Source organism: Ambystoma mexicanum, chromosome 10 (genome assembly GCF_040938575.1).
Source record: "Ambystoma mexicanum isolate Mex_15411 chromosome 10, UKY_AmexF1_1, whole genome shotgun sequence".
NCBI lineage: Eukaryota > Metazoa > Chordata > Amphibia > Caudata > Ambystomatidae > Ambystoma > Ambystoma mexicanum.
In genome coordinates this window covers 1184584486-1184610040 of record NC_090932.1, presented here as the reverse complement: position 1 = coordinate 1184610040, position 25555 = coordinate 1184584486, and the positions used below count along the sequence as shown (strand labels likewise).

The 25555-nt window shown below is 47.0% G+C and overlaps 1 protein-coding gene across 1 annotated transcript in view; it reads right to left on the bottom strand.

The window, feature by feature from the left end:
• The window catches only part of ZNRF3 (zinc and ring finger 3), a 606087-nt gene that overhangs the window by 244736 nt on the left and 335796 nt on the right, over positions 1-25555 (bottom strand). The gene's annotated exons all lie outside the window — the stretch shown is intronic.

Genomic DNA, 25555 nt, shown 5'->3' with positions numbered 1-25555 from the left:
AACGGTTACCAGACATTTGGTTGAAAAAAATTGGTCGACCAGACAAATGGTCGAACCAATTTGGTCGAAAACCAAATGGTCGAATTTTTTTTTTTTTTTATTTTAACCCTTTTTTTTATTTTTTTGGGGGGGTCCCCCCCCAAACCCCTTTTTTTCTCTAAAAAACCCTTTTTTTACAAAACGAAAACCCGAAAAATAAATATATAAATAAAAAAAAAAAATTCGACCATTTGGTTTTCGACCAAATTGCGTCGACCAAATTGCAGTCGACCAGTTTTTTTTCGACCAATTGACTGGACACCTCCCAAACTTACTATATTGTACCTTTTTTTAAAATTCAATATTGTTCTAACAAACGTGTGCGTTGAATAATCTGCAAATAAATCACTAGGTACTGTCGAGCCAGTCACATGCCAGTGACAACCAGAATCCATCACTTTCGCTCCAGAAAATGGACTTCATCTCACAGGCAGTTAGACTGTATACATAGCTTCAACCCAAGACAGTTCTCAAGGCTGCAGACAGCTGCATACTTGTTTCGCCCATATAAAGGATCATGAGTATAGTATAGTCCGACAGCCTTGTGGTTGGAGCTTGGGAGCATGTGTAGCAAACACCAGCTAAAACAGTATGGTTCTTGTACGGGATTTCTATAGTGTGAACTATAGCTTGCGAATAACAATGTAAAGGAGAAAAAAGGGGGTGGCGCTCTAAATGTTACAGGAACGGGGAGCAAGGGGTATCAAGGAGGTCAGGTGTGGGGAGGGGTAGGGACCGGAACCAGTCAGTGATTCAGTAGTCAGCATGAAATGAGGAGTACTTTGACAAGCAGGGTACTTGGGAAGTTGGAGTGATTGCAGGGATACAGAGACCAAGGACGGGACACCTGCAAGGAGGGCATTGCACAACCAGGCGCGAGGAACGAAACTTCGATGACTATTCTCAAATGGGGACATAATGAATGGCTTGACCTGTGAACCAATGATGTCTTGTGTATTTTCTTGGTGGTCTATGCCTTGAAGGATGAACGCAGTTGATGCATCAAAGCCATTTCACTTATGGTGCGAGCTGAAGTGTGAAACCGGTTGATTTCCTTTATCCTTTTCAGGACTAGAGCTTGCATGGTTACATTTCCTAGTATGAGAACTCAATTCTTTTGGGGCCCACTCTGATAGGGGCATGACAACCAATTGCTTAAAGAGGCAGCGTCTGAATCTATGGATTTCAGTTGATCTTGAGGCAGAGCAAAGGGTCATCCGGAAATTGGTGGGTCTGGAGAATGAGGTCAACAAGGAGTTTGACACCCCAGTAGCTCCACGTAAACATGGGATGGGGATAATTACAGGACACCACACACTACAGACAGATCCTGGGCTCAGTTTGTGCCGCCCGGAATGAGTGTGCGTATTTGTGAGGTAGGGAGAAAGCCACAGCGGAACCTTGTCATCAAACCCGATGTGGGTAACTCAGATGCTGAAAAGGGTCTTTTGGTAGTTGTCAAAGGCGGAAAGATTGAGCAAGATTAGTAGGTGTGTTATCCCTCGTCTGATGTGTAGGCCTTTGTTACTTGGATGGTGGTCTTCTATGCGGCAGCTTGATCAAAAGTCCAGTTGTGCGGTGATCAACCCATGTAGTTTGAAGGGGGCTGTTGACCGATTTCCCCCCATAATAGGCAGGTGAGTGATGAGGTGAAAAATGACTAGGTTGTCTGGGTGTTTCTGCACAAAGAGGAGTTGGCCAGTCTTCAGAGCATCAGGGAAGACCCCTTGAGTGAGGGATGCATTCATTGGGTTGGAGGCATGGGGTGTAGGGGCGGGGGGGGTGTAAGTGCATCACTTGGGATAACTTCGATTATGAAGGCAGTGATGATGCCATCTTCATTGGAGATACCCTTGAGGTTTGAGGGGATACTCGTTCAGCCTTCCTGAGATATGGATTTGAACTCTCTCCATCCTGGAGTGTTGGGTAGAAGGACTGGAAGGATATCTGTGGTAGGTTTGTAGCTATGAACGAGGGGTCCAAGCAGGTGGACTATTCATGAAAGCGATCCTGTGAGGCACTGGCTGCACTCATTTAATTTTTTGGAGATTCATACAGCACCTGACATGCAATATGATTCAGTTTGGGGCACCCATTCCCCCTTCAGGTAAGAAAATTGACTAACGCAACACACTTCAGGTTAAAGTTTGGAGCGTTAGTAGAATGCTTTACTTGCAAGTCCAGAACATGCAGCCCCGCCTTTCGCAGTAGGGTTGTACTAAACGGGGAGAACAGACTACTTCGGTATTCAGACTTTGACGCAAGGGAACAGTCTACTTCCCCCCACCCCCCACCGATTCGTGGTGTGAGCGTCCTGTTCCCCACTCTGTTATGGGCAGACATAGTGCAAGACCCTCAGCTGCAGGGGGACCATCCTACAGTCTGTCTCAATCAGATGTTCCGTTCCACTGGAAGGATGGGGCACAGCAATGCCAAGCTTTGCGTCTTGCAGGCGATGTGGGCTCAACTCAATGAAAGACAGTCTCTAACCTCACAAGGTGGAGGACGTGCCAGTAGTCCTGGACACTGTCAGTAGACCGGCTTTCCCAATCCTGGAAACCAGTCTTTAGCCCGTCCGGGCGAGCTAGCGCAAAAGCGTTTTTTTTAATGATCTGGCACAAGCAGGGTGGTTTCCAATGATCTACTGGGCGACTGTTCCCTTCAGGTATCCACAGCAGTGCCCTTACCACCTGGCATGATCTAGACAGATATTTCCAAGGGAGTGGTCATTTTCCAGTCTAGTCACTAGGGTTTCATACCGGTTTGCTATAACCATTAATCCAACAGCCTGGGCAATCTTTTGCTCTTAAGAGAACATTTCCAATGTGCTCTGGCAGGGATCAATACACGGTATGGGGAAGGGGATTGCACAAGGGCAGCTTATAAGTCTTTCTAGTGCTGTCCTTTGCACTTACTATGGCCACTTAATTGGTGCTTACTGTGGTGACTTTACTGCACGGGCCTTCACGGGCTAATGACAGCACACGGAGGGCAAAATAGGGCGAGGCAGGACGGAAATTTAAGAGCAAGGGAACAGGAGGATGCAATAATGCAAAGGGTCAGGCAGGTATAACATATGAGGGGGTGAAAATGGGTACTCGATGTTTCAATAGGAGTAGGATGGCGGGCCCAAGGGGCAGAAGGCTTCCCCAGAGGGAAAACAACAACAGAAAAGGGAGTTGCACGAGGGGCCCACGTGGCAAATGAAGCTCACAAAAAAAGGTGCTGAAAGATATGGAACCCAAGTGCGATATTGGCGTACGCGGGGATTTCACCTTATGCTGCGCAACAGGCATTCAGCTGCCTCCCCACCCCCCCCCCCCCACTCTCTTGCTTTCCCTAACAGTGCATTTCTCTTTGCACCCGAGTACCCATTACGCCTCCTCAAGAGCCAAGAATGCCAGCCCCCCCTCAATCCCCCCCCCCCGAGGAATTGATCACTCCACCTTGTCCATCGGATCTTCCCACATAGAACATGCTGCAAAGTTCAGCTCGGAACAGAGGTTCTGGAGCTACCTCATCACCTGTGAGTGGGGTCATTATCGGCCTGGGTGCCATGGCAGGAGGCGTTTGAACTTGTTTTTTTGAAACACTGGTAGATAAAACCAACAAATGACTATGCATTCTGGCCCAGGTAGAAAACACCTTAGGTATACAATGTGCCTTGATTTACTGGCATACAGCAGCTGAGGACTGGTGTTCTTCAATTCCTGCGGTGCGGTTTCGATCAACGAAAAAACTCGTGTCCCCCAGAACCCCTAGCTCTGCTAGTACCGCAATGAGAGGAGTCACGAGATGGCTCCACCCCTCCCCCCTCACCCCTAACCCCTAACCCCCCCCACTGCCAGCTATCACGATCATTCCTGCAGACAGAGGGGGAATGCGCGGGATTAGGCTAGATTAATGCCATGGGCCTGAAATATGTAGTAAACTGGCCAAGGCCACCCTTTCAACTACCCACCGACCCCTCAAAACTAGATGGGGCGATGATTCTAAGTGGTCAGACACACATCATAATGAGATGGCCAACTACAGCATCATCATCATCATCATGTTGACAAGTAGCATTAAGGGATAGTTTGCTATATCCTGAAGACGTTATTCTGGTATGTATAACTTTTGCCACATGTATACTTTGTAAATGGCATTAACATTGTGCTAGGCTATTGCCCAATGACACTTATGCGCTGGTGGACCAGAAAGAAAAGGCAATCCATATGGCACCACCTTGCACAAAGCCAAAACTAACTAGTAAGTAACCTTTCAATCCTGACCAACAACTCGCCCTTCCACCCCACCATAGCAACAAATAGCCTTGACCACAATCTCCAAGCACACAACATGCATGATCCCTGTTGGGCTAACAAACAACCTCACTTGATACCGAACACACATTCGCCAAAGTATATGCCTGTAAAAGTCTCAGACCCTCCCTCCAAAAACACCTAGACGCTTACCAATGTTCAAAGCCCATGTTATACTCATCTGCATGCAGCCACCTCTACATTTTAAGCGTCCGTCTGCTCATGCTAGTTTGACACCCTAGCCAATCCAGTCCCTCGCTTGCAGGTCCCCAAATTCTAAAGAGCCTAGAACTTGTTCTCTGTTTTGCTAATTAAGATCAAATTACCGCTCCAGAGATGAAAATGGACAAGATTTACTCTGGGGTATCAACCCCCTTTTCCTGAGAGGTGGAGAGTGATGGGGAGATCGCGAGGAGTGGTCAATAGTGATATGGTTGGAGCTGAAGGGCAGAGCAACAGCTCAGGATGAGCAGTACCAGATCTCAAGGAGCCAAATCAAGTGCAGTTGAGGGTGGGGGGGAACCCTCAGCAGAGCGTGACTCATGTAGCCATTCCACCCCAACCCTACCCTACAGAGCATGTCCCAGGTGGATGGCTGGCCCTGCCCATCACCAAAGCATGAGCAAAAGCCACAACACCCAATCTCCTGCCGCCACCCCAAAAAAGAACGTTTTAATCCAGGTGGTCAAGTGACCACAATCCAAAGCACTAACAGCCCCAGCTTCAACACCACTCACCTCAACTCCCTGGCCCCAAGGCAGGAGAAGTGTAGCACTGCTTGTGCACTTAAACAAACAAGGACAGCGACAGGTTGCCATGTCTCCTTGTCCTTTGCGAAGGGGGATGGGGTTGGTGCAGCAGCTGGGCATACCGTGGCAGTCCTTCAGTTCTTCCGAAGTTTGTTTGGCTGCCATTTTACAGAGGTATTTATACAACATGGGTTATACAACATGGAGGCGATGGGATGGTTTGGGCCTCTGGTATCCACACAACTGCTTGAACGCAAGTCAAACTTTGCCAGAGCACAATTCCGTTTTTTTCTGGTCCAAATCCCCTTCTGCAAAGGTCCCTAGCACAGTAGGCCACCCACTACTTCAGCAGAGTGGGCACTCGCAATTTGAAAGTCTTGCTCATCGAAAAGTAGGGACTAAGGCTTTTGGGGAAACCTTTGTCTCAGGTGTCAGCACCCCTATTAGCAGGACCAATTGTGACCCAATGGTGATTTTTGCACTCATTGTGCACCCATACAAATCTTAAAAGATGGCAAACATCTTTCTCTCCTTAGGGAACAAACACACCATTGCTCATGTTTATTAAAAGCAGTGGAAGCTCCAGCTAAACTGCCTGACAATCTGCCAACTCCAGAGCACAATAACCATTCCGTGCTGGGATGGAGGGGGGATGGCTGGATTAAAACATAACGATTTGGCCTGGCTGAAAACTTGGCTTTTGGAAGAGTTTTAAAACAACAGCTAAAAATTCCAATTGGTACCAAGCCCAACGGTTCTATGTCTAAATTGCATCCATTATCCTTTGAAGGCTGCATAACAAAAAGGTTGCATTTATCAGGCAGATCTGGTGCAGTCTTCAATTGGCATGAAGATGGCCATTTAAGGGTGTGTGTGTGTGTGTGGGGGAGGGGGGGGGGGTTTACCCCCTTCCTACCCAAACCTCTTCACTCCATCTTCTCCCGGATTACTGGCTTTACTTATAATTGGCGGGTTTCCACCCAAATCCTCCGGTGCTCCCTCCTTGCACCCTTTCCCGCCATACGCACAGAGACTCCACATACACAGGCAAACACGCGCACCTGCTGTCTGTGTCCTGGTCTTCCCTCTTCTGGCTGGTGGGGCCTGTCAGCTCCTGCACGCCATCTGTGTGGGCGGGGCTTGTCTGGCCTCAGCTGTCTTTGGTATGCGGCCTCTTTTGCTCAAAAAGGCTCCCATCATTTTCCATTCACAGCAGGTGAATGACCAAGTAAGACCAAAGGCTGCCAGTAGGCACCACCTTCTGCTCTTGTGTCACGGAGGCACAGTTTCAAGAATACTGACAACAAAATAAGTTTGTTTATTAATGTGTATTGCGCGCCAGACCCAAAGGTATCAGGGCGCAGTGGATGCAAGAAGTCTTTTAGCTTAGTTACACAGAGCATGAATATAGAAAAAGTCAAGAAATCACAGGGCTTAGTTGCACAAAGCATTTAGGTTACACATTAAAATATGTACAAAATCAGAGAGTCACAGAGATGCATATACATGATACCTTGTGAGGGGGGAAATGTGTGCCATGGGATGTTTGCTCCACGTGCACAGTGTCTTCCAACTTAATGCTGCCATGCTCCAAAGAGGATTTTCCTGACATGGTATATGGACATTGTACCGATGAAATAAAAAACAGCCCCTGCTTGCAACTTTTATAATACAGCCAGCCTATGGTTGGGCACAAGCTGGGGTTTGCAGTACAGCACGACAGCTCTCTATGGTACTCTCCATCACTTCACCGAACGCTGGGGATTGTGACTTACACAAGCGCAGATTCTTGCACCCCAGGAACCAATGGAGGTTATTAGCGCCATACGACTCCTGGACACTGCCAGTAGTAGTCACGAGTGGGCTCGAGCTACCAAGGCCACGTGACTCCAGCCCACTACTATTAGCTGCAATCATGTCCACTGTAACAGACTGATGCCCATCCTCAGCTAGCGGTCTACACCGCAGGACTGACACCCACAGCTAGCCGGCCGAACTGAGAAAAGGCTGCCACCAACCACTGGAGGCCGGCAACTTCGCAAGGAGAGTTGCACAACACAGTACATGGCGTGCACAGAGCATGAGAGGAATGGGACCCCAGAGAGCACACGTGGGGAGTCCTTGGAGTGAAGGCGCAGCAGAAACATCTGAAAGTGAAGTAGGAAAACGCAAAAACACAGCACTGCGCACCAGTGACATATTACTCGCAGGACCACCTTCAGCTCTCCCCCTAGCGAGACTTCTACCCATCAGGTGACCCACTTCCCCAAAGGATAGCTGCCAGCCATTGCCACTGCTGCGTTCCACACACTATCGTGGTGTGGGGATCCAGCTCTCATGCAGTCAGGTGTGCTATGGGCTACCTGCACAGTGACACCGGTCTGCACCATTGAACTCCTTTGCTTTCCATCGGCACTCTGCTAGCTGTCCCAAATAGAAGTCTAAGTGTCACCCTCGCTATGCATAAAATAACTACATACAGCTTTCCCCACTGAGGAATCCCACCTCAGCAGTGCACATCATAGGCCTCCTACTCGCACCTGGTTTTCGACACATATCCAACTACTACCAAGCTTCGAGGCAGCTCAAAGTGCTCTCAATCGCCAGCCAGCTGTGCTCACTGTGGGATCCATGGATGACAGTTAGCTAGGAGAACCTTCGGAGTCCAGATCACCTGCCAGCTAGCCAAACTATCGGATTCGACCCATCTGCTTCAAGTCATCACAACCTGTAGCCATCAGCACTGGGACACAGCATTTTGCAATGTGTTCATTCCTTTGAAAAAACGTATTCGGATTTCTCCATTACAACATTAAACTTTTCACAGTCAGAGTACAATTGTGCATTAATAATATTGGGCATTTTCAGCCACAGGATACAAATGCACTGCAGCTGGCCAAGTAGGCCCAAAGGTGCGGGAATATGGGGAGCGCACTGGGCTGTCGGACAGAAAGGCCAGCATTTATCTTTCAACTGCCAAACATCCCAATATCATCTACAGAAAACTAAAAATATGAACTGTGCCCTATGTTCGAGTGACTAGGCCAAAAGCTTGAGGCCTGACTCAAACTACATTACTGAGGCACTGACATGCAGTTTTGCCAGAAGAGAGCTTCCATTGAAAAATGTGAACGCTGCAGTTTTTACTGAACAAAACATTTTAAAAGATGAAACTCCACTGCCAGAGTAATTTCAATATCGATTATAAAGTAAGGGTGGGCATTGATGGCATGGTGCAGGAGAAAAAAGTATTTATAATGTGAGATATTGGTGCAGGCCTCATGTGTAAAGAAAATGCAGAAAGTTAATAAGCACAATTTTTGTTCATAAGAAAAGACTTCGGGCTCTGCTGGGACACCCAAGAACTCCTCCCCCCCCAATCAGATTCAAAAGGCCAAACACTCCTTCACCTCTCAATTTGGTCAACTCTCTGAAGCCCAACAGAGCCAGGAAGGGGGTGGAGCTTGTGCTTGTGGCAGAGGTTTATGTGGGTAGAAAGTTGACCACAGAGTAAACCAAGATACAGCCCATGGATTCTGATCTTTAAAATAAAAAAATAAAAAATTATATTCAGTTTTGTGATGGGGTTCTGGGCCGACAGAGTTGACAGACAACAGGGAATGACACATGAGTCAGGGGGCGGAGTTATACCCCACTGCTCAATGAGATGAGAAAAGATGTGCTCAGGCCTTAGTCGGCAATAAAATCACTTCACATTTTTTCATGGACAAGTCAACAAAAGCCAGATGGCAAGACCACAAAGGTTTTGTGAACGAAAAGGGTTTATTAAGTGATAAAGTGGGTATTTAATTAAAAAGGGTTGCATATGGTATGGAAAATCAAAATCATATTTTGGTCACACTGGGGAACCGTAACAGATACAGAGATGGTTCAGACCATTCCAGAAAACACAAACTCACCCCACATCCCCCTTTTTCTGTTGATATGAATCTCCTCAAAAATTCAACATTCAGAACCAGAAGGATAAGCTTAAATGTGATTGTAGCTGCCCAGAAAACGTTACAGATTGGAGAGCCAGTAATATTGTAGCTTATTGAATGAAAAGCCTGTCTATAGAATGCCAAGATTTTAACCAAAGTCCGTTCTGGCAAAATCGCAACAATCTTCCATTCGCACATGCAACCACGTGCTGACAGCAGACACAGGTCATTGCAACCGGCACAATCAGACCAACTTAAAAATATATGGGTTATGACCCTTATTTGCCATGTTGAAGATTTTTGAATTCATAGTTCAGATATCCAATTTCACATGGGTGGAGCAAGAACTCCGAGATTAGGCCTGGAGACCTGGGAACCAATGAAATTGATGGGGCTAGGCCTGGTTAGGCGGAGGAACAAGCGATTCCCGTATCAACCAATGAACCGGTACCTCATAATTTAGTCATTTTTGAGGTGTGGTTATGACATTGACGCACAGTCAGTAAAGGGACTGGCTGATGGAGACACGGCACGAAGGAAGGTGGAACTAAAATCTGGAGAGAACCAGGAGAAGGGCTGGTGGCTATCCATAATCAGAGACAGAAGGGCTTTTGGAGTACCATCGATAGCCAGGTCCCATTGCTTTCCATGAGATGACCCAGTGAATACATTTGTCCAACAGAACAAACCATTGGTGGGGATGTGCGTAAATTAATATCTTCCTCCTATAATGGGGCGGGCATACAGAAGTAGATCCCCAGCAAGTCTTATTAATGAATCATTTAATTAATTTCTGCATAGCCAGCGGACACGGGGGAGCTCTTGGGGAAATTCAAAATCTTCAACATCTTTCGAAAGTCTAAATAATGATATTGTCATTAAAGTAATTGTGCATCATCTATTACCCTGTTGCCAACCACAACAAATCCAATAAAGGGGAGGAGGTATTTAAAAAATAAAATCCAAACTGTCCACCATTCCCTGAACCCTGCATTCAAGCAGAGGCTGTGCAGGTAAGTGTCTCCAGTGTTAAGTAAAGGGAAAATAATGGATTCGAAATCACACTCTAAAGAGAGTGAATAAGGAACTCTGAATTGAAGGAGGACATTTTCACTGCATTAGTGGCAAAGCAAATGCTTTAATCATCTGTTAAGAAAATATTTGTTGTGCTAGAGCTTTGCTAGAAGTGGAAAGTGTGCAGAGAGGACAGAAAGTGCTGCACACGTCTATTCTTTGGCCCAATAGAAAAGTGCTGCATGTATTTAAAGTCAAGCCACCTGCAAATTACACTGGCAAATACAATTGTCATTCATGTTCTAGGGTCCTGCCTTGATCATCCATACATTAGGGCTCTTGTGAGCGATGCAAGTATTCTCTAGACCTGTGTTTTTCTTTGCAAGTGACCAGGGGGGACTAGAGATCTGAATGAAAACACTGCATGCAGCCCTACAGATAAGGGGTGTTTCAGCCACTTTTACTCCCCAATAGGCAAATACTTGCAACAAAATAAAAATAGGAAGCAAAAAAAAATAAATAAATACCACCTTTCACCCGTGCTGCTCCATGGAAATGTTTGGACCAGTAGTGCACATAGTACCACAGGAAGAAACTACCATTATTACTGCCTGATGGAAGAAGTAAACAAGTATACTGTTTAATGTGCATGAATACCTAGGTGCAAACGTATAATTATTACAAAAACACTTCTGTTTACCACTTAAAATATTTTTACATGCTTATAAAATATTCTCAACTTTAAAAAACGGAATAAAATACTCCCGCTTCAAAAGGCACTCAGTGCATTATGGTGTGTTAGACATTCTGTGATCTTTCGTTACATGAGACTATTTTCAACTGGTATTTTCAAATTGTGTGTAATGTGAAGTTTTGACAGGAAGGAAAGGGTTTGTGACACTGAGTAAGGTGGAGGGCCCGTTGATAAGTATTGTGTATATAAGGATGTCTATTGATTAAATGACAAATCTATATTTTATTTCTGCATATCTGCCTGGTTCTTGGCTACCCTATTACAAAAGGGTTGAGGAAGCACTGGAGGTTATGAGTCAAAGGCAGAGTTCATTAAGAATCTAAGTCAATTGGTGTGGCGCTCTTGATTGAGGGTGTGGGGGTGAACCCCCTGCATTACTTGTTGCTCCTTAAATATATCCTACAATACTAATATTACACATAATGGAAAAGACTGATCAGTGAGCATCTCTGATAGTTTAACAGATGGCCCTAAACCTCATTATGTATTAATAGCAATGACTTCAGCAAATCCGACAAACGCAGAGGCTTTTTTTGCTGTTGAATCGTTTGTTATTGGCCATGTTAAGTTCAATAGACCACTGAAGGTTGAAGGGCTGCGTCAGCTCTGCAGGGCTTCCAACTGCAGTTAAACCTTTCGTAGCAGACGTTGCCATTACCTTAACCAACAAATGTTCTCATTAACCAAAGGGATGGATATGCCTAAAGTGCAATTTAGTCAGTGTGGACCATTGCCTCTTCTATACTTGAATATATACAAATTAGTAATACAATTTCACTCCAAAATACCACCAAAAGAAGTACACCATAAAAATAAGGCCACTGAGTGGATGTGTACTTTAGAGCTGCTGTGAGTACCACAGCCGTCACCTGATCGAAAATCAGATGTGTGGTATTACAATCCAGATCTTCTGGCTACTTCGGAGTGCCGAGATACTCCTCAACAGGGGCCCAGAGGGATGGTTTACTTCTGTGATGTAGGACCCACACAAGGTTAGGTCTGATGGTCCACATCTTCTGAGAACGCTCATTTAGAAACATAGGAGAGACCCAAAGATGCTAAAGAAGGTGCAAGGACATTTCTCTGCATAGTAACAGACAAAAAGGAGAGGCGACTATGAGACATTCATAAACATCAAGGGTTTAAACAAAAGCGCGGGGGCGGCCATGTTGCAGGGGGATGTGGCTCCAGTGCAAGTTATTATGGGCCAAGACTAGTCTGGTTAAAGGATGGGGCTCATTATTAAAATGTCTCCCCAAATCCAACACAGAAAGTGTGGCAAAGGCATGCAATTGTCTTTCTTTCTACATGTGTGGTTGGACAAAATCATAACACTTAAATTCAAGCGCCAGGGTAAGGACAAAGTGGGAAACCATCTACGGCAGGAGTGACAAATGTCAATATCCATTGGCTAGTGCTAATGGACGCGTGGCAAGTCAGAAATTGTGTGCAGTATGTGGCGAATTGAGCGGGTAATTGACTCTATGCCTTGCTAACATGTAACTTCTTACCCGCAAAAGATTTTGGGTTACTTTTTAAATGTGCCTAAAGACAAGTCGGTGGCATCAGTTACATTTTTACCCTTTTTGCTATATTTAGTTCACTCTCTTGCATTAACTGCATTTGTCTATTAACTGGCTAGTGTACCAGGAGGGCCATGCCACGAGATATTTCACTTGTTCTTTGGCTATTTTGTTCTTTGGCCTTCTTCCTGCCTTCTTTCTCAGGTCAGGAATTTCCTTTCATGGTCATGCATTTGCCCAGGAAGCAGTGGCTTTCGAGGGCTAGTGCATGCCATGTGTGTTGGGACTCAGGAAGTGGTTTGGGACTGTATGGACCCAATCCACATAATGGTGCCAGTATGTCTAGCGGGCATGCATGAGTCAGCAGCACAGTGGTCCCCGATTGGAAAACTTTTGGTGTGCATGTGTGGTCCAGATCTTTCTATTGGAGGGCTGAGTTTGACCAATCACCTGAATTTGGGATAGGAAGAGGAGTCCTCCACCCATTCCATCAGATCAAAAGAACAGTCAAGTATTCTGTGTAGCTGTGCAGATGACAAAAGACACAAGGATGAACCCTGAAGAGGCTTGGCAACCATTTCTTGCTGCTGTCCCGGTGGAGCCCTGTCTGGCTACTGATCTCAGAAGACCCTTGCTGGTGCTTCAACCCTTTGCGCTTGTGGAACAAACCAGTCTCAATGCCTTCTCACAATCCTGCAGCATTCGAAAGTGTCCCTGGACCACCAGGTGGACTGACCAGCTGAGTTTTGGGCTACTGTGCTAGAAGCGCTGTCATTCTGTGTTTTGGCGTGGAACTTCGGGGGTCTCGAGCTAGTCCTGCAAGTAGCCTTCCTGCCAAATTCCAGCATCCCAGCATCGACTGTTCCAGTTTGTGAAGGCGTCCTATGTTCACAACTATGAAGACGCCCGCTGTTGCCCATGGGTGGTGACTGTCGCTGGAACCGGCCATTCCCCATCTGGTAGAGTGCCTTGAAGAGTCCTGCATCAGTGCCTGCTGCATTTCTTCATTGGAAAGGGTTGCACTCAGCTCCTGGACCAGACCAGAACATTGCTTGCAGCCACAGCTCCTGGGCATCTTCTATTGGATCCAACTTCGGGAAACCTACCTCTCCCATCCAACCATCCTTTTGAAAAATCAGAGTAAGGTCGGTGAGTGGTCGCAACACTTACCAGTGCCCCTATTTCCCTCATTAAAGTTTATGAAGAACTTTGATTTATTATTCCATTCGATTTTAAACAACTGTTGGAAAAGCCACCCTAGAATATAAGAAAAGTACTTTACTCGCATGTAAACCCCCTTTGCTGACTCCTCTAACCAAACTTGACACACACAGGACCACTTCCTGACTTCTTGCCCAACTTCTGGGCACAAGGCCCCATTCAACTTAGGGTTGGACTTACAAAGAGTAGGGTTTTTATTCCTGTGCACTGTTGACTGATTTAATTTTTGTAGAGCGCTACATCACCCATAGGCCACAAAGCATTTGAACATGACAAGACAAACGGTAACAACAACCAAGAGGAAATGTAGTCTGCAACAAAAAAACAAAAAAAAAAAAAATCAAGGGAGGAACATGTCGGGCTATTTATGACTAGTCAGAAGTTGTATTGAAAAAGAGGTTCTTAATGCTGCTCAAAGTCTGTAAGGGCAGTTTTTTGTAGGAGCTCGGGTGCGTTTTTTCCACAAGGTCGGCACCCAACAGTCAAACATGGTAACTCCACAGGTTTTTAGTTTAAATCTCAACTGAAATATCTTTTAAGGATTGTGGGATTGTAGACAATGACCAGGAATGAAAGTGATAAGATTATTGGACAAATACTGTAGTGCCACTCTATTGCGACATTTGAAAGTAATAGACATTACTTTATGCATGATCACTGTTTGATGGTGAGCCAGTGCAGAGCTCTTCTGGCCTCCGACATGATTTTTTCTAGAAAGGCCACAGCCCGCTCTCACCGCAATATTTTGTGTAACTTGTAGGCTCTGGATATTGGTGCTTGCTGTACCCAATAATAGACTATTACAATAGTCTAGCTGTGAATTAATCAAGGCAGAGGCAAGTATAGAGCAATTTCTTTTAGAGATATAGGGGCGAATATGGTGGAGAAGTTTTGTTACATATCCACATGATGCTCCTTCTCAGATACGTTGCTTTTATTCCCAGCTATAAGGAAACTTTCTTATTCTGATGGCAATTTACTAAGTCTTTTTCCCCGAGGCTATAATCAAGCAATACGTTTTGTCCGCGTTTAGCGCCAAGGAGTTCATGCACATCCACTCTTGAATTGCTTCATGTACCATATTGAGAGCCGAAACATCTTTGGTATAGTCGCCTGATAATTCATAGACTACTTGGGTGCTGTCAGCATAGTTTGTATAGTGGACACCCAGGTCATCCAAAAGTTTAGTGGATGTAACTGAGGAGCTGGCATTTCCCACAGCCACCATTGCATTTTTGTGGACCTAGAAAATAAGTAATCCACTGGGTGACACTGCTGGAACAATGGGACTGGGTGCTCAACCTAGAGATCAACAACGGATGATCGGCCAGGTCGAAGGCGGCAGATAAATCCAACAGCATCAGCAATGCTGGCTTGTCTTGATCTACAATACCTGCAAAGTTAAGCCTTATTATCCGACAGTGACGTCTCAGTCCTGTATCCTGCTCTGAAGCCCGATTGTCTGGGATTAATGAGGTTATTATTCTCTATGAAGACCATCAGTTAAACATAGGCGACATAGTCCAAGGTTTTTAGCAGGAACGGTACGCTGTGATACAATTGCCTAACAGGTTTCACCCCTCAAGTTCTAGATGTGTCCCAATTCATTTGTATAAACATGTTCGCAAAAATACTCCAGTTAATGTCACATGTGCATGTTTGTAAGGCACCAACTGGCCTGAGAAGCCAAAAGTAGCTGTTGGTTTTAAGCCAACGAGGCTCTCCAAGGCTTGAAGCAGGAGCTAAATAGCTCCCAGCTCCCCTCAATTTCAAACCATGTTGTGTGATACTACCTGCTGGATTCATTTTTATAATGTTTTCTTTGGGCAATAAGGAGTGTTTTTGTACTCGACAGTAAGGCCAAAATACTCATTGGCCCAAATGTAATCATTGCATAATATATATGGGATACATTACTCACCGTAATCGTATTTCTGATGCTTGTATCTGCTTAGATTCACATGCTGTGCATAGGCCGACATCTAGTGGAAGCTGCGGAGTATTACAGTTTGTTTTTCGAAACTCGAAAATGGGCGTCGACACAGGCGTGCCAGTAATACTATCCCTAGTGTGACGTCCACTGTACCCAAGATCCCTCACGCGTCTAGGATCCTCAGATTGTATTTTTTCTGACATGAGGAAGCATGAGGAGTAGCATGAGTACAGATAATCCAAGCAGATAGACACAAAGGTAAGACTACAAGCAATCATGCGCCTTCTCTCGGAGGGGAGGAAGGGTGGGTCGCATGTGAATCTAAGCAGATACAAGCATCAGAAATACGATTACGGTGAGTAATGTATCCCTTCTGAGGCTTGTGGAATCTGCTTAGATCACATGCTGTGCATAGATTAGCGAGCAGTACCAGAAGAAGGAGGTGGGATATGAGAAGGGTCATGAGCAAACAGGTGTCTTAGAACCGCTTGTCCCACTTGTGTATCTGTCTTGGAATGAGTGTCAATGCAGTAATGCTGAGTAAAAGTGTGAATAGAGCTCCAAGTAGCTGCTTTGCAAATGGTGTCGAGGGGAACATTTGCAATGAAAGCGAGAGTGGCCCCAATGCCTCTAGTAGAGTGATCTCCTGGCGTAAAAGGCAGAGTTTTTTCAGAAAGAGAGTAACATAGCTGTATACAGTTGATAATCCACTTCGAGATAGCGCCCTTAGAGACGCGATCTCCCTCTCTGCCTGTAGCTACGGAGACAAACAGTTGATCTGTTTTCCTTAGCGGTCTGGTTTTATTTACATAGTAGAGGACCGCCCTACGCACATCTAGGGTGTGTAGTTTCACCTCAGCCGAGCTTTGCGGGTTCTGGAAGAAAGCCGGAAGCTCAATGGACTGGTTTACATGGAACTTTGATATAAATTTAGGTGAGAACCTAGGGTGTGTGCGTAAAACCAGTTTGTCTTTGTGGATAGTAAAGAAAGGATCCTGCACTGACAGAGCCTGAATTTCACTGACCCTTCTTATAGAGGTAATGGCTACTAAGAAGGCCGTTTTATAAGTCAGTTGTTTGAGACTACTTTTATGCATGGGTTCGAAAGGGGGTCCCATGAGCTTAGCTAGCACCACATTAAGGTCCCATCCTGGCGGTGGGTTCGAAATAGGAGGGTGAAGTCTCTTTACTCCTTCCATGAAGGCTTTAACTACTGGTACTCTCCACCACGACACCCTGTTATGGGATGTGGTGTAAGCCGAGAGGGCTGCCAGGTGTACTTTCAGAGAGTTAAAAAACAATCCTGCATCCAGCAGGTGGAGCATGTATGTCACAATGTTGGAAGGGGTGCAATCAACAGGGTTGATCTGTTTATTCTGGCACCAAATAACGAATCTCTTCCACTTGTCAAATTAACAGTGCCTTGTGTTTGGTTTCCTGGATTCTTTTAGGATGTCCATACACCTCTGTGGTAAATTGAGATGTCCAAACTCTGACCTCAGGAGCCATGCTGCCAGGTTCATTGAGTTGGGTTGCTGGTGCACTGTTTGACCTTGTTGCTGGGACAGTAGGTTGTACCAGGCTGGAAGTTTGATGGGCTCGCACACCGCCATCCTGCGTAGGTGTGGAAACCACGGTTGTCTCGCCCACATGGGAGCAACTAGGAGGAGCGTCATCGATTTCTTGTTCATCTTGTACACCACTTTCCTGATGAGAGGAGTTGGTGGAAAAGCGTACGCAAACATCCCTGACCAGTTCATCCACAGGGCGTTGCCTTGGGAGTCTGGCTGGGGGAACCTGGATGCAAATCCTGGGCATTGTTTGTTTTCGCTTGTGGCGAATAAGTCTATAGTGGGGAAACCCCACTGAAAGAAGAGATCTCCTACGATCTTTCTGTGAAGGACCCATTCGTGTTCTTCTGGGAGGGAGTCTCTGCTTAAAGCATCCGCTAGGGAATTGAGCTCCCCTGGAACATGTTGCGATGACAGGAAGATGTTCCGTCTGAGTGCCCATATCCAGATTTTCTGGGCAAGCTTTGACAGATTTGGCGAACGAGTCCCTCCTTGCTTGTTCAGATAGAACATGGCTGTCGTGCTGTCCGTCCGGATCTGCACCGACAAGTTTAGTAGATGGGGCTCGAACGCCTGAAGCGCTCTGAATACTGCCAGAAGCTCTAGCAGGTTTATGTGGTTCTTGGCTATTGAGTGAGACCAGAGACCCTGAGCTGTGTGGTGGAGAAGGTGAGCTCCCCACCCAGTCAGGCATGCATCTGTAGTCACCACTGCCTGTACTTCGGGATCGTAAAAGGGTTTCCCCTTTGCGAGATTCTCTCTTGTCCACCAGTGTAGGCTCTGTACAAGTGTTGGCGAAACGACCACTAGATCGTCCCACTGACCACTTGCCTGAGACCACTGTTTCGCCAACCATTCCTGCATGGGACGCATGCGCAGTCGCGCGTGGGGGACCAGGTAAATGCATGACGCCATCATGCCCAGTAACCGCATTGCTTTGCGTACCGTTATTTGTTGACCGGACTGATAATGTGGAATTTGCAGTAGTATATTCCGAATTCTGTCTTCCGAAGGGAAGGTCAACCCTTTCTGAGTATCTAGGATTGCTCCTAGGAACTGTTTTGAGTTGCTTGGCACCAGGCTGGACTTCTTCTCGTTGATTGAAAAGCCTAATTCGTGGAGGAGGTCGATAGTCCTTTGAATGTTTGTCCTGCAAATTCCTGGGGTTTCCCCCGTTATGAGCCAGTCGTCCAGATAAGGGTACACTGGGATTGCCTCCCTGCGTAGGTGTGCAGCTTCCACCGCCAGTACCTTGGTGAATACCCTTGGTGCTGAAGCTATCCCGAAGGGCAGTACCTTGAATTGGTAGTGGCGACTGTCCACCTTGAAGCGCAAGTACTTTCTGTGCGCCGGGAGCATGGAAATATGAAAATAAGCATCTTTCATATCCAAGGTAGCCATGTAATCCCCCTTTTTTAGGAGGGGGATTACCTCTTGTAGCGTGGTCATACGGAATTTTTGGGGCTTGACATACTTGTTGGCAGGCCGTAAGTCCAATACTGGGCGCATTGTCTAATCTTTCTTTGGCACAAGGAAGTAAGTTGAATAGATACCCTTGTTTACCTGGTGTCCTGGGACGAGTTCTATCGCGTCCTTTTCTAGCAGAATGGCGATCTCCTCGAGAAGGATCTTCTGATGTTCTAAGGAGTGTACTTTGTCGTGGAGGATGGTTCCGGGGACGCTGCAGTCATTCTATACAATATCCTGTGGACACGGTTGACAGCACCCATCTGTCTGAGGTGATCCCTTCCCAAGCCTGGGTGAAGTTGGAAATGCGTCCCCCTACTGGGGTTGCGTGAGAAGGGACCCTGAACTGAGCGTCACTGCTTTGGTGGAGGCGTGCCACCTCCCTTGTTGGGGCTGCCTCTGCCTCTCCCACGACCTCTTTTGTTACCCCTGCCGTAACTTTGGGTAGAATGCTGGCTGTTGTTCCACTGTGTACCCTGTCCCTGGGCATAGTTGCCTCTTTGTGAATTTTGGCCGCGTGGGCGACGAAAATTACTGTTCACCCTCTGGTTAGGGGGTTTGTTGGTTAGTTGGCCAAGGGATTTCAGTGTTTCGTATTCGTCCTTGGCGTTTTTCAGTGCGTCTTCGACCGCTTTCCCAAACAAAAGATCGGGTTCCACCGGCTTGTCTATTAATGAAGCCTGAGTTTCTGTTTTGAACCCCGATTGCCGTAACCACGCATGTCTTTTGATAACAGTACCTTCTGCTATCAATCTCCCTGCGTTGTCCGCGGCGTCGAATGTTGCTTTCAATATGCAACCAGACACGGCTCTCCCTTCTGCCGAGATCCGAGCCAATTGGCCCTTTAACGGTTCAGGAGCAGAGGCTATGAGTGCCGCGACCTCTTCCCATTGATGGCAGTTGTAGCTGGCCAACAGGGTGGTGGAGTTAGCAATCCTTGCTTGGTAGGCGGACGTTGAGGCTACCTTCCTGCCAAACCCGTAAAGTTTCTTTCTCTCCTTGTCGGGGGGAGCTTCTGACGAATATGAGGGTGTTCCAGCCCTTTTCCGAGTGTTGGTAACAACTAGGGAGTCTGGTTTAAGATGTCCTCTTATATAGAGAGGGTCAGACTGGGCTGCCCGGAAAAGTTTTTCGACCCTGGGGTTGACTGCTCTGGTGAGGTTTGGGTTCACCAGAGACGGATCTATTCTTCGTTGGATGGATTTAAGGATAGGGATGGTCTGAGCGACCGGCCTCCTCTCTCCCACCAACTCTTCTGCGAAGTCCCTTTCCTCCTGTACCCCGTGGGTGTCGATGTGAAAATGTTCTGCCGCGCGAGCGAGAACCTCATTAAGGAGGGGCTGGTTATCGACTGGCGAGTCGGTAATTGGGGCTTCGTTCTCTACCGGGGAATCTACTCTGTAAATTTCCTGCTCATCTTCTCCCTCCTCCTGATCCTCATCATCCGCATAGTATTCCGTCCCGCTTTGTTCCTCCATGATTTCAAACTCCTGGTCCCCCTCAGGGAAAGGCTCTCCTTGGTACCTGGGGTGTGGAGTAGAGTATGGAGTAGAGTAAGGCTGCACCTCAAAGGGTTCAGGTCTTTCGAACCGGGCCTTTTTACTTAGGGGGATAGGATCAGTGGAACCTGAGGGTGTGGCCCCCTGAGGGTCATACGAGAGGAAATGCTCTGGATTTTTGTCGTAAAAATCTGCCAAGGAAGACATCCTTGACATGACCCTGTCTATGTCTTCACTGGACCATTCTTTGGAACAGGGGATGAGTTTAGTAGGCAATTTAGGGGACTTATCAAGTGTACCCTTGCTGGATGTTGATCTCCCAGTAGACTTGTATTTGTCTGTCTGCTTCGGGGGGGGAAGGATGGTCTTACAGGAGTGGAAGAATGTGCTTTCCGCTGTTTCCCCCCCCTCCCCGTGCGTGGAAAAATGTTTTCCCTGTCCCTTGGAGGCCCCGGAGACTTTTGACGCCTGGCGTCGAGGATCGGAAGAGGTATCTGTGTTTTTCAAGCGTGGGGCCTCGCTGGTGTTAACTGCGGGCTCCGTCTCTTGGAGCGCGGCCTGGGGGTGGAAGTCGTCTTCGTCCTCCGACGATCGAACGTCCGTTAGTCTAGGGAGCGAGGCACTCTTGGCAAGAGTGGATGATTGCCTTGCGTCATGAGGCGATCTCGATCGAGAGCGCCCAGAGGACACCGAGTCGGACCGTTCTATCTGTGCCTCTTTCCGAGAAGTCGACGTCGTCGAGGTTCGGTTGGACTTAGTGTGCTTAGTGTGTGTAGGGTGTGTAGCGCTTGCGTCGCCGGGGGTCTTCCCCATAGCCGCCCTGCCGGACGACCTTCCGAGGTCGGGGACCTGCGCTCGGCTGTCTTTCGACGCCGTAATGCCCTCGCCATCCGAAAGTACGGCGTCGCTGCCATCGCTGAAGGCGCCCTCCGCTGCCATGGCCGCCTGCCTGGCGTGGTGGGCCCAACGCTTTGTCGAACGGTCCTTAAGTGTCTTAGGTTTAAACCTACTACACGCTCTGCAGTTCGCTTCGGGGTGGTCCCTCGGCAAGCAGAGATTGCACGTGGCGTGCCTGTCGACCCAAGGGTATTTGCGGTTGCACTTGGGGCAGAATTGGAAAGGGGTACCCTCCATACGCACCTTGAGGCAGCGGGCTAGTAAGTGTAGGAAATATATAAGGTGTACCTATATACCAGGAGCGAAGAGTATGTACCACCCCCCACTCTCCCTACTTGCAGGGCCGAGGCCAGCGGCCTACTAGGCCCGGGCCGAGGCCAGCGGCCTTCCGAGGCCCAGATCTGTCATGCAGCAGCCGACGGTCGATGTTTTCTCCAGCCGTCGTCGAGGGTCGACGTTGGGGTGGGGAAGGAAGTCAATAAAGAATTATAAATTTAGATTATTAGCAAAAGTATGGCTAAGGCCAGGGGACTCCGCAAAATGCTTCCGACCAGTTTGGCGGAAAAAAACAATCTGAGGATCCTAGACGCGTGAGGGATCTTGGGTACAGTGGACGTCACACTAGGGATAGTATTACTGGCACGCCTGTGTCGACGCCCATTTTTGAGTTTCGAAAAACAAACTAATACTCCGCAGCTTCCACTAGATGTCGGCCTATGCACAGCATGTGATTTAAGCAGATTCCACAAGCCTCAGAAATATATATATATACACGCTCCCTGCTACCTTCATTGGTTTGGCTAAACTACCAGAGTTTTCCCTGTTCACTATAACTAGGTTGGCCTCTTAAACTCAGTTCAACAGGCCAGAGTTTAGAAATCCATCTTAATACAGTGGTAATATTTATGCAGGTGCGCAGAATGCAAGTCTTTCTTCTATGTTGTGGAAACTGCAGACATTTGGCACTTAGTTGTACTAAGATCTCTGCACTTGCATAACATTAATAACTTGTTACAACTCATCAGCAGACCAACAGGGGATTCTATTCCACAAGCAATCAAAAATAAAATGTAAATAGGAAGCTGAACTGAAGAAAATACAGCGAGAGAGCACTAGCACAGTCACAAAACGAGGTATAAGGGTTTACACGTTTGTGAAATTAGACTTAACTATTGGGATCTAGATGACGGATAGAAGGTGGACAACTATGGGTCCAAAATATTTTCTTTTAAAGCAGTTGTGGTGTTAAAAAAGGTCCAAGCAAAAATCTGTCATAACTAGTCATGGCTGCCATCCAGGGATTCAAATGCCATGGCCGAAGTGTGGCGGACAGTGATGAAATGGTCAGACCTCGTCCAAACTCCTTAAAAAGTATTTTTTTTAATTTCTGTGAATCTCAAAGTGAGATTTTGGTTGGTTTTCTAGTTTCCACAAAATGTCTTAATCTGCCCCAATCTCCTTCCAGAGTTATATTGAAAGAATAAAAGTGAGCATAGACTGCAGGAAGGAAGAGATGCGGGAGAGGTAGGCATGTTAGCAAGATGAATTAATGTGTGTGGCGAATCTGTGGATGTTGTCAGATATGCAGTACATGGAACATTTGTAAAATCTCATTAACACCGGCAGAGGGGAGCCAGCTAATCAGGTGGCTAGGAATGCTGGCTTGAACCGCTGGTGTAAGCCAGCGTCCCAAGCCGCCCCCACCAGCCCCCCCAACGGCTAGCTCCCCCACCGCCATCTTTCCCCTACCCCCCCTCGCATCCCCTTTTTTATATTTGTAATCAATCACCCCCAAACGTACCTTTTTGTGGCTGCAGCGCCACTCGCAGCCGCACCTTCCTCTTCGCAGAACGGCCACCATGGAATGGGAAGAGGGGCTCCGTATGGAGCCCCGCCTTCTCTTTCATTGGCTGCCATGTAGGTAAAGGGTTTTCCTTCCTACAACAAGACACGTGCACGCGACCCGTTGCAGCAATGAAAAACAGCACCCCGGGTTGCCGCTTTGGTAACTCCGGGGTGCCAAGTGCCGTTGACACAGGATCCGTCAGTACATCAATGCAACGGATGCAGATAGGTGTGTAACCTGGAGGTCACACCTTCGTTTTTTGGGCAGGAACAAGTGACTTCATCCTTCTGAAGTACAGGTGAAGTGGGTATGCATCCGATTTCATGCCCCACAAGCATCTTTTGGGCAGAGAAACCACGTCTTGGTCTTGCTCTCATCCAAGACGAGTTAGCAGAGGCTGTGCAAAGGACTGTGCTCCAGGCACACCTGTAGCTCAAGGCTTGTAGGACTGGGGCACATTCACACAAGCCTATATGATGCCATTTATTTTTAAGGTTGCATGCATGATTACCTTTGTGGTTTGCAGTATTAAAATAGGAAGGATTCCTAGCAGGCATTTGCCTTTAAGCCAAGCATGCATGATTAAATCATTCATTCGAAGCGACTTCCATGACCATCATTTAGATTGGTAATGCTGAAATGCAGAAGGGTCGCTGCATCCCGGTCACTATGCAAGACCACTACAACTCAGATCCCTAGTCTGCTTTTCTCAGTTTCATCTGGTTACAAATGAATCCGGCTTAAAAACGAAGAATGTTTAGCTTTCCATTTGGAGCCAAATGCCATATCACCTGCAAGTATTTAACACCCGTGCTGGCAGAAAAGGATTCAACCCTTTTCTACCTAGCATTTACAGAACCATTCATCGGTCTGCAAATATCACAAATCAATCCCCAAACTTTTTAAAAGGTCCAGGTGGTTTCTTAAATCTTGCACACTGAAAACTTGTGTGGTACAGAGTTTCGCGCCAAATGACTTCATCCAGGTCAATCAGTGATCATCCCGATAGGGTTGCAGACTTGAGCAGGAACAAATCTAGTTTTCCCGCATCTAAGGACCGTTGATCTTGTGTGTGGAATGGAGCATTATCAGGATCAATTGCTCAACTATATTCATATCCGTTGTTCCTCATCTTTGATTTTCCATTTGAGGATGGCAGCCATTTTCCAGAAGCAGACACTCCAGTCTGCCACTGCTCACCTCACAATGACTGAAGCTGCCACTTTCTTGAGGTGCGGCTTGCCGCGGATGTCAGGGTGGCCTGATTTTGGGGGGGGGGGAATGGGGAGAGCACCTGCTGTGTTCCTGAACCGCTGGCCTCCAGCTACCTGACGGAGGTAGTTGGTTTGGTGCCGGCCAGCCGGAGGCTGCACTGAGGGCAGTGTCGGAGAGGCTGAGAGCTGGAGCGTTGTGTATGCGATACTGGTGGCAGGCAGCATTTTTAGACCGAAGGTATGTTGCTTAATGCATAACCGTATTGCCTTAGGTTATCTAGCTTCGTCAGTACTGGAGGAGAATGATGCTATTCTTGCTTTGTTTTGCCTTCATTTGCCATGCACACATTACTGCCTTAGAAATCCTGTGTTGCTTAATATTAATGAAGCCTATTGGTTTAATTGGTTGGTGCTGCAAGTTGGGCTTTTTGGCTTGCTCGTTTTTCTTTGGTGTCTTCTTCCCAGCTGTACTCCGATTCTCTTGTTGAGATTCCGATTACTAGAGCTGGAATGTCCATGGCTGGACGGGGTTGTATAGACGATTGTCCCCTTCCGCCTAATCTTGTTAATCACAGGTCATTTAAGGGACCTAGACATGAAGGTACCAAACTGAGACCCCTAGAACAGGTCTCCCGGCTATACAGGCAAGGGTGCCATCATTGCCGGGCAATAGCAGCTTGTCAGAAGTCCTAGCCAGAAGCCCCCGAAGGAAACAACGGCTTCAAAAAAAATAAAAGGGGATTGATCAAACTTCGTCCCCTTGCGGACACGATTAGCCCTTCTACAGGAAACGAGGTTAAGACCATAATGGCACATGAAAACGATCCTATTAGTTTTCATATGGCCCACTCCAGACCACGTGAGGCAGGTTTTTTTTAAATCCAAGCTGCAAAAGATTAATTGCACGTTGTTGGCAGTAAGCAAGGAAGTGCAATCTCCCTTAAAGAGCATGGACTACCAAACAAACAAGAATAAGATCATGACTTTAGATGATCTGATTGACAAATGGATGGGAGCTAGTGATTTTTGCCTCCAGCCAAGCGAGGGACAAGCTTGGAACAGAATATGACGAGTTTGTGGTTAAAGACTCATGTATTAAGGTAGTCTCCCATGTAAAAATGCTCAGGATGATGATGGAATCCACCCCGGGGACGGAGGCTCAGACAAACTACCTTTACAAAAATAACGCCTACTATATAAGGCTCCTGAGAGCCATCAGCCCGCTCCTCAATGAGAATAACGCGGCTACAATAGCCAGGGCCATTATACTGGCGCGTCTTGATTACGGCAACTCATTGCTGGGAGCATCAAAAAAATGCATCAAGAAATGTCAGATAATGGAAAATAACCCAACGGGGCGTGAAAGGGATAAACAGAAGAGACCATGTGGCGGAGAGCAGAAGAGCTCTTCATTGGCTCAGGGTCGAGGAGAGAATCCTCTTTAAATCTATGATGCTGGTGCATAGATGCCTCTATGGAGCAGCACTGTCGTACCTCAGATCCAAATTCACTCGCGATATCCCCTGGGTCCTGAGATCACAAGCACTAGGCAAGTTACTGGTACCATCGGCAAACCGAGCACA